At 42.7% G+C, this 9,548-nt stretch overlaps 1 non-coding gene across 1 annotated transcript; it reads left to right on the forward strand.

Moving 5' to 3' along the window:
- The first annotated feature begins 8,869 nt into the window (after positions 1–8,869).
- LOC128569347 (U6 spliceosomal RNA) lies at positions 8,870–8,977 on the forward strand. The gene has a single exon (XR_008375311.1). It is a non-coding gene; the product is annotated as a U6 spliceosomal RNA (small nuclear RNA).
- The last annotated feature ends 571 nt before the right edge of the window (positions 8,978–9,548 follow it).

Below are 9,548 nucleotides of genomic sequence, written 5' to 3' on the forward strand. Positions count from 1 at the left end.
TCTGAGACATCTGCAGTGCACCCTCATATCCACTCAACCCCCTCCTTAGTGTCCCTGGCCCCAAATGCATCCCTCCTTTGTCACACTTGTCCCACTTTCATAGGAGCCTGTGAGAAGATTGGCCTCTCCATCTAGAAGGACAAGGACCTTGTCTTCTGCAACATCATATTCAGTCTCTTACACATGGCCAGTGCTAATAAGCACCCATGAATGCATGGATGGATGATGGATGGATGGATGGACGGATGGATGGAAGGAAGGATGAATAGATGGATGGAAGGATGAATGAATGGATGGATGGATGGATGGATGATGGATGGATGGATGGACGGACGAACGGAAGGAAGGAAGGATAGATGGATGGATGGACAGATGGACAGATGGATAAATAAATACAGTCTGACACTCCAGTTGACTCTACCATGACAAAGCCTCCTAAATATCTTGACTCCACTCCTTCGCCAGTCCCAACTATAAGAGCTGATCTGGAAGTCTGCCTCCATCCCTATGTCAACTTGCAGCGTGATGTGAACCTCGTGACCACCTAGTAAATCATTTGTGGCAGTCAAAAGCGCTCTTTAGAGAAGGAGTCGTGTGGTCACTGCATGCACAGGCTGGTGACCCGCAGAGAGTTGGTCTACAGACACTTTTGTGGGCAGCCGTTCGATTTCCTGAGCATGAGGAGGCCTTTATTAAGATTCCAAACTTTATTGCAACTTCTGAGTGCCTTTTTGACCCCATTTGTAACCTCACAACACTTACAGTGATTCATCTCTTCAGGAAATGGTATCTCCCTGGGGTCCGCCCAGGGATACAGCACAGGGACGCCAGCAGGGAGCAGGACAGCAAGAGGGAAAAGCCTCCCGCCATCTGCAGTCTCCTGTACAAAAAGTAGTTGGGGAGGGGTGGGAAACGCACCGTGTTTTGGGGTCTGCGAGAAAAATATTTCCCTTGCTGCCGGACTTGGCAGCTGCACAAGCAGAGTGAACCAGTGAGGATCTGGACTATGGGCCCAGCCCTCCAGACAGCAGAATGGAGAATCTGAGCTCATCACGGTTCTGATCCTTGGCCTCCTCCCAGGAACCCCTCCGTGCAGCCATCCAGTAGTTCTAAGCCATTCTGATTTGAATCTTTCTGTCTACTGGACCCAAAACTTTACTTTTTCAACTTTCCCCCCTTTAGAGAAGACGGGCAGTATGGTGCCCTTTAAAGATGACAAATTCTCAAGTCGAACACTCTATAATTTTTAAAACTCTTCACTGAAGAATAACACACAGATAAGTACACAAATCCTAAGTGTGTGGCTCACTGAGTTGTCTCAAAGTTACACCTGATGCTGAATTCCACTTTAGCTGCCCCAACAGGACATGTCGCACGCCCTCTTTGAGTCCCAGTTTCCTCAGTTCTCAAGTGGAGTTATAAAACAGTCTCTCATGGAGTCAAGGCTTCAGCACCAGCAAACCTGAAATGCTCTCCACGCCTCACACTCACGATCACTCCATCTCCTCACCCTGGGCTTTACGGCTCTTCGTACAGCGCCTCATCCTCTGGCAGGCCCTCGTTACGTTTTGCTTATTTTCTCTCTCCCAATAAGAATGTCAACTCCCTGAAAGGAAAAGATTTGTTTTGTTTACCATTTTATCCTTATAGCTAGAATTAAAAACAGACTTATTAATGATCCAGTAATTCCACTTCTGGGTAATATGTCCCCAAACTTCAAAAGTAGGGGCTCAAATATGTGTCTATTGCACACACATATTCCCAGCAGCATGATTCACAGTAGCCAAAAAGCATAGATTGCCCAAATGTTCATTGATGGGTGAATAGATAAACACAATGTGGTGTATACATACAAAGGAATATTATTCAACCTTAAGAATAAAAGAGGTTTTCATACATGCTACAAGATGGGTGAAACTTGAGGACATTAGACTAAGTGAAATAAAGAAAAGGACAAATGTCGTAGGACTCCATTTACATGGGTAGTGAAATTCACAGAGACAGAAAGCAGAATGGGGGATTGTTAATTAATGGGTATAGGATCTCAGTTGGGAAGATGAAAGTTCTAGAGACAGATAATGATGATAATTGCACAACTATACTTAACGCTGAGGCTTGGACAGTGAGTATGACCAATCTCTTGGGTTCAAGGAGCTCTTGTCTGGTGGAGAAGGCAGATGGTTGAATAAGTGACCGTAGTGACATGATGAAAGGCAGGGTCAGGTAGGACAGGCAACATAAGGTGGTTACACAAACATGAGAGGCAGGGGAGCTGAAAGAGAGTGTGGGGGTGTCCACAGAGAAGGTGGGGGAGTGGTCCTAGGAATAGGGGTGGGGCCGACCATGCTAGCCCTGGGGGCCAGGCTAAGGACTTTGTACTAGATTCAAAAGGCAATAGGGCCACCGCAGGGTTTCAACCTGGGGAATGAATTAGAAACCTTGCTCTAGATGCCAAGGAGAGCAGATTGAAGGAGGAGACATGTGGGAAGGGCTTTCACTAGGAGTCAGGACGGAGCCCACATATGTTCAACTCCTTGTCCACTTTTCACCACAATACAATACTTCCTAGAACTCCAGGAGTTCAGCTTCCTTCCCCACCTTTCAAAGCACCGATACTCAGCAGTGCTCAGCCTTGAACAGGTTCCCTGTGAACCTGGTGGAGCAGCCACAGTCTGTCTTAGACTTGGGCTCCCTGGAGGACTCAGTAGCAGAGCAGAGGTTCCAGGCACATTCCAGGGGCACTGCACTGTGTGTGCACTGGGAAATGGGAGCGAAAGGCCATCAGCGTTTGTCTTTGTGAAGGGCTCTCTGTGGCAGAGTTTTCCACTACGTTTGATGATGGCAGTGATCTCAGCAGACATATGTCACACCTGGATAGTTAGGGAGCTAGGGATGAAGCCTGGAAACGGAGTGTCGAAGCTGCTTTAACTTGATTTGGGAGCATAGACACCAACATCCTAATTTGCATTTTGCAAAATTCTAACAGATCCTCACATGCCCATCCCATTACCTGCTTAGTTTATCATGTTCATTTCCCCTAGAGCGCCCCATAAAGAGTTTGGAGAATCCAGTTATTATCAGCATTAAGATCTGAGTTCCAGGAGAACATGAATTGCTCCCTGTTCAGTAGATCAGAGGTGTGAGAGGAACTCCCTGCTGTTGAATGTCACAACGGGCACAACGTACCAATGTGAACCTCCTCACCTACAGACCAAACTACTGGGTCAAAATCACTCAGAATTGGAGTTCTTATGGAGATTATCACCTCCATTAGAGGTGATTGGAGGTGATAATCTCCTCCAATCTCTCTTATGGAGATTATCACCAGACAGAGAAACTAACAGCCCAAGCATAGATGGATAAGCCCAAGATGGACAGTCAACCACGGACCAGGAAAATATTTACTAAACCCTTACTGTGCCCTAGGGCACCTGAGATTACAATAATGGGCATTATATTGTCCTTTTATTGACTAGACGGCCTACATTCTGCTACTTCTTGTCAAATAAGATTTGATTTGGATTTAGATTTGTACTCATTTATGTCTCGTGGGAAGAAATCCACATTAATTGACTGCTTATTCTATTTCAGAGACTATGTTGGGCATTCTGCAGCCATTATGTTCATCAAATCAAGAGATAAATATCCTCATTCCCATTCTTCAGATGAGTAAACTGAGGCTCAGAGATGCAATGTTTTGCCCAAGGTGGCATAGTCAATGAAGTGCAGAACGGGGATTAGAATTTAAGTCTGCCTGTCTTCAAAACCTTTGTTCTTTATCCTTATCCTTTGTCTCTGGCCAGGAGGTCATCATGTCTCCAAACCTTGGGTATTACGTGGTCTCCAGTTGATGGGATCCCAGAAATTCTTCATCGAACGAGTCCAAAGGATTCTTAAGTCCCATGACAAATTTTTCTTCAGGAGGAGGAGTTGGGAGCCCTTTTTCTCTGCTTGCCTTTATACATGGGCCCCTAAAAGAGTCAGAGAAGCTCAGAGCTGGTATCTGGACAATGACAGTCGGCTAGGTCACTCATGGTAGTGCCTGCCACACACTACTGTGTGCCGGACACTGTGCTAATGGCTTCTAAGTACCAACTCTTAAATCTCACAATGTCTTCAAGAGATTGGTTCTCCTTTCACAATTGAGAAAACTGAGGCACGAAGAAGTGATTATTTTCCCAAGGACATAGGCTATTAGAGGCAGGACTAGAGGAACCTATTTCTGCCTGAGTCTATATTCCAAGCTCCTTATATTTCACATCGTATGTTCAAGAAATGCCTGCTTAGTGAATGGTCAAAATTGTGTTTTTCAAACCAGTCTTTTCATTTATGTTTCCACTTGCCCAGAATGTGTACAGCAGATCTGCTGGGTGAGTAAGGCAGCCACTCAGGGGGTTCCAGGGAAGGGGGACTGGCCCAAGCTGACCTTCATAGAATAGATCACAAATTCATCTGAGAGCTCTACTGCTCCAGGGAAATGATGCCTGTGGTTAATTCCAGAGGCTCCACCCAGTTTTCCTCCCCTGCTTCAGTTCTTTGATTCATAATGGCTTGAGCTCCTTCCTTTCACTACTTCCTTGGGGTTATGTCAGCCCAGGTGAACAAAGCATCTTTTCAAAGACCCCAAGAAACCAGATTATGTGATGGCCCTGCAAATTAGAGGCCTGGAGAAGACACCTCTTATTTGAGGATAATTACCACCCATTCTCTGATGACTTATTTCAAGATAATTAGAGCTTCACTTTCTTTACTTGGAATGACTTTTTCTGTTTTCTCTTGTCCTGGCCCTGCCAGCCCTGAAGCCGGCATTCACAGTGGCTTGCATCAGGGCAAGCGACATCTGGAAATATATCCTGGGTTGCTACCCTTTAGCAAGAGCTGTCAAACAAGCGCCATGTATACAGCCATGGCACAAGTGGTCCAGGTGAAATAAGTGCTTAAATCTTCATCCCACATCATTAATATTCATGTGTTCATCATCTTTAAAACACACACAGCATCTGCCAGGGAGACAGCCGTAGAAATGGAGGACCAAGCTATATTGTAGCTGTGAAGACAGATAAAAGATGTGAGCAGCCCGACTCACCTAGAAATAAAAAAATAAATAAATTAGAAATGAAGAAGTGTGTTCAGAAAATAAAACACCAAGAGTTGATTATTATTACATCTGGGTACAATAGTTAGAGTAACCATAAACAAATTCACCATGATAATAATAATATTAATAACCAGACTTCAAGTAAGTTGAAATGACTGTGCCGAATCTATTTATTATTAGACTAGAATTTGCTGTGTAGAAGCTTGCTAAGAGTAAGTGATCAATGGCCAGGACCTAGGATTATTTTGTTAAATAGATCGCAGGCACATGACACAGTCCCAGGAAGCCAGAACATCGAATGAAGAGGGTTTTGTGTTAACTGGCTTTTCTTGTTTTGTGTAAAATTTACTGTTAGTAATATAATGATGATTCATTATCTTTCTAGGCCTCCAGATTATTATTACAAATGCTTAAGGATTATTCAGTTCCAGTCAATTAACCTTTACTTCTATAAGATCTGAGCTGGGATGAGAAGTAGGCAAATAAACTGATCTCGACGGATAAGGAAAGTCAGGGGATTGGAATGACTTATACTCCAGAAGATTTGGGGGGCTGAGGTATTTTGTTTTTATTTTTGTCAAAAGTCTTTATCTTGGCTAGTCTTCTGTTTGAACTGTGTGTCCTTCACTAATAATTTTTTTAAACTGGTCAAATTTAAATAAATGAACATGTAGTTGTACCATCGTTAAAAATATAGATCTAATTTTTTAGATCTAATAGTTCACAATTATCATGGAGATTTAGAAACAAAAAGATCAAGAAAGAAAAAAATAAGAATGACATAGATTTGACCAACATGTACACACACAAGCTTGATCATATGACCTTGTCCGTAGGACCTTATATCCAGTAAACAATATTGCATGTATTTCATACTCACACGGAATATCTGCAAGCATTAAGCAGATTTTAAGCCTAAAGGAAGTCTCAGTAGATACTAAAGAATCAGTACCATAGGAATAGCACTTGTCAGCCATTCTGCAATACAACTCTAAACAAAAAGCAAAAAATAATTATATACCTATAGATACACACATACAACACACATTTAGAAACTACAAAAAAAAAAAACACTTGAAAGCACTTGTAAAGACAAAAAAGAAATTATAATGAAAATTTCCAAATTTTGGCGGCGCCTGTGGCTCAAGGAGTAGGGCGCCGGTCCCATATGCCGGAGGTGGCGGGTTCAAACCTAGCCCCGGCCCAAAAAAAAAAAAGAAAATTTCCAAATTTTTATATCAGGTAACTAAAATATGTAGAGCGTAGCTAAAGTAGCACTTCAAAGGGAAATTTATAGCCTTAAATACACATATATTAGAAGGGAGGAAGGCGTGGGTGGCGCCTGTGGCTCAAAGGAGTAGGGCGCCAGCCCCATATACCGGAGGTGGTGGGTTCAAACTCAGCTCTGCCTCCCCACCAAAAAAGGCAGGAAGGCAAGTAGTTAATGAGATAACCCCCCCTTTTTTTTTTTTTTTTGGTTTGTTTGTTTGTTTTGAGATAATAATTTAATTCAAGAAGTTAAAAAACCAAAGCCCTTTTGTTTAAGCCCAGAAAACACATGGAAAATATATACGTTTGTGTGTGTATATATATATATATATACACACACAGATACATATATACACATATATATGTATACATATACACAAACGTGTATATATATTTGACTCACTGGTAAGCAGTGAGTTCAATTAAACTTCCACAAAGAAAGGCAGACCGAGTCTGAAGGAAAATTACAATGGCTCTAAAGAAAATCAGATTATGCTAATGTTTTAAAAAAATAACTTTCATGAGAAGGAATATCCATTACCTGTTGCTATATAGAAAATTACCTAAAATTTCACCTGCATAAAACCACAAACATCTATTATCTTACAGTGTTTAAGGGTCAGGAATCCAAGAGTGCTGTGACAAGATGGCTCTGGCTCAGAGCCTCTCAAGAGGTCACAGTGAAGCTAACTGCTGGGGCCATAGTCATCTGAAGACTCAACTGAGGCTGTGGGAGCTGCCGCCATGTCCACTCACATGAGTTACTGCAGGCAGTCATGATCTACTCTGGCTACTGGATCCCTTGCTGCGTGGGCCTCTCCACAGATAATCCTACAATGTGGCACCTGGCTGCCCCCAAACCAGACTCCCAGAGACAGAAAGGCAGTTCCCACGCTGGAAGCCATGGTCTCCTGTGACCTCGCCTCTGGAGGGACATGGTCTCACCCCTGCCATGTGTGTTGGCCATGCAGACTAACCACAGCATGATGGGAAGGGCTACACGAGGGTGCAAATACCAGGAGAAAAGGATTTGGGGGACCAGGTGGGAGGCTGCCTACCACAGAGGGAGTCTCAAATATGAATTTTTGCTTGGCTGCTAACCCACAGCAGAGAGTAGGTGAGAAAAATCAGTTCCAACCAGACAAAATCATTAGATTACATTTGGGATTCAAATAATATTGAAATTCAAGAAGAAGTGGTGGTTTCAAGGTTGAATTTCCTGGCATTTAGATTGGGACTTAGGTGAACCCTGTTATATTTTGCTTTCACTATGAACCTTTTAAAATACTGATTCCCCCCGCCCAAATAATTTTAGTGCACCAAGCCCCTTAACACATTTTGTCAATCCACTTTTCCCATCATTTTAAAGTTGATGTCTCCTCAAAAGGAAATTTGATTTAGATATTTCTGATTCCTTTACATACAAGTATTGAAACTTGAGTTACCAAGAACTACTCAATGGCCAAGAAATTCTCCAATTTCATGTGAAAGTTGTGAGGCCCACTTTCCTCAAAAGTATGAGATCATGCTCAGAGTTAATAAAATACTGACCCAATGAGGGTTAAGTTTAACCACCCACAAATCAAAAATTCTTGCTAACTTGATGCCAAACATTTTATTTTTTTATCAGTTTAAATTATTGAATTGACCATTGCCATCCACCCATCAATTTCTTTCTTGTAGACATGTAGATAATTCAATTTCTTTAAATACCTCACGATGATTTGAACTCCTTGTCTCCAGTTTTTCCTGCTATAGTCCAAGCTATCCCTGACACTGGTGTTAACCTCCTGAGAGGCAGAGCCAATCTCGTTTATGTCCATCTTTGTTTTTTCAAACTTTTCACTGCCTTCTCACTATCCTCATGACACCTGTGACACCATTCATGCCTCTACGTCACAGAGTCTCAACCTCTTTTCCTAACCTCTGTGCCTTCCTCTCCTACCTGGGAAAGTTTAACTCCAGTTCTGGGAGAAAGCTTGCCACTTTGTGAACATGCAAGTCGGAGCAACAGCCTGTGTGCATGCTGGGAACAACCTCTGTCTGCAGTGCCCTGCTCTGCCCCACTCCAAGGACCAATCTCATTCCATTTTTACAGCACATTTTAAAAATTGTCTTTAATTTAGGGGAGTCCTTTATGATGCATCTTCTCTCTCAACACCCAATAATTCCTCAGATTTGATGAGGAACTCTTAAAAATATTTTGATCGGACCCGATGTGCTGGCTCATGCCTATAATCCCAGCAGTCTGGGAGGCCAAGGAAGGTAGATGGCTTGAGCACACGAGTTTGAGACTGACCTAAGTGAGAGTAAGACCCCCATTTCTAAAAGCTAGCCAGGCGTTGTGGTGGGCACCTGTAGTCCTAGCTACTCAAGAGACTGAGGCAAGAGGATCATTAGAGCCCAAGAGTTTGAGGTTGCTGTGAGCTGAGACGCCATGGCCCTCTCTACTGAGTGTGACAAAGTGAGACTCTGCATCCAAAAGAAAAGAAAATGTTTTGGGTGCTTGCTTCGGAAGCATATATAATAAAATTTGGAACGATACAGAGAAGATTAGCATGGTCCCTGTGCAAGGATGACATGCAAATTCATGAAGCGTTCCACATTTTTGCTTCCTAAAATATACGGCCTCTGTCAAGTAAAAAAAAAAAAAAAAAGAAAGAAAAGAAAATGTTTTGGTCTCAAAAGGAGGTAATTTCACCCCACTGTATTCTATAAAACTTTGCATACAGCTGCACTGCAGCCCATCCCTAACTGCCTTGCAACTAACTAGAGTATTGCCGAGGGAGTGCTAACTGCTTCAACATACTCACCTGCGTCTGTAAAATAAGAATGAAGGCACCTACTCTGGAGGGCATTGTAAACAATATAGGCAAAAGTATACTGACCATTTCTTTCTGACATTGCAGGTGTTCTGTGTTTTCTTTGTCCCTAAGGAATAGAACCGTCACCATCTTATTCCCTTAGAGATATTTCCATCTATCTGTCTTTCCATTCCTCCGTCTGTCCATCCATCTAACGACCCATCAACCGATCCTTTCTTCTATCTGTCTGTCCTTCCATTCATCATCTGTGTCTGGCATTCAGTCACTGTTTGGGGATGGTGATGACAAAGAAACACAGAAAAAGGAACATTGTTCTGCCAGGGGAAAATTAATAATTAACAATGGAGTGCCAAAAT

This window comes from Nycticebus coucang, chromosome 17, assembly GCF_027406575.1.
Source record: "Nycticebus coucang isolate mNycCou1 chromosome 17, mNycCou1.pri, whole genome shotgun sequence".
Classification (NCBI taxonomy): domain Eukaryota; kingdom Metazoa; phylum Chordata; class Mammalia; order Primates; family Lorisidae; genus Nycticebus; species Nycticebus coucang.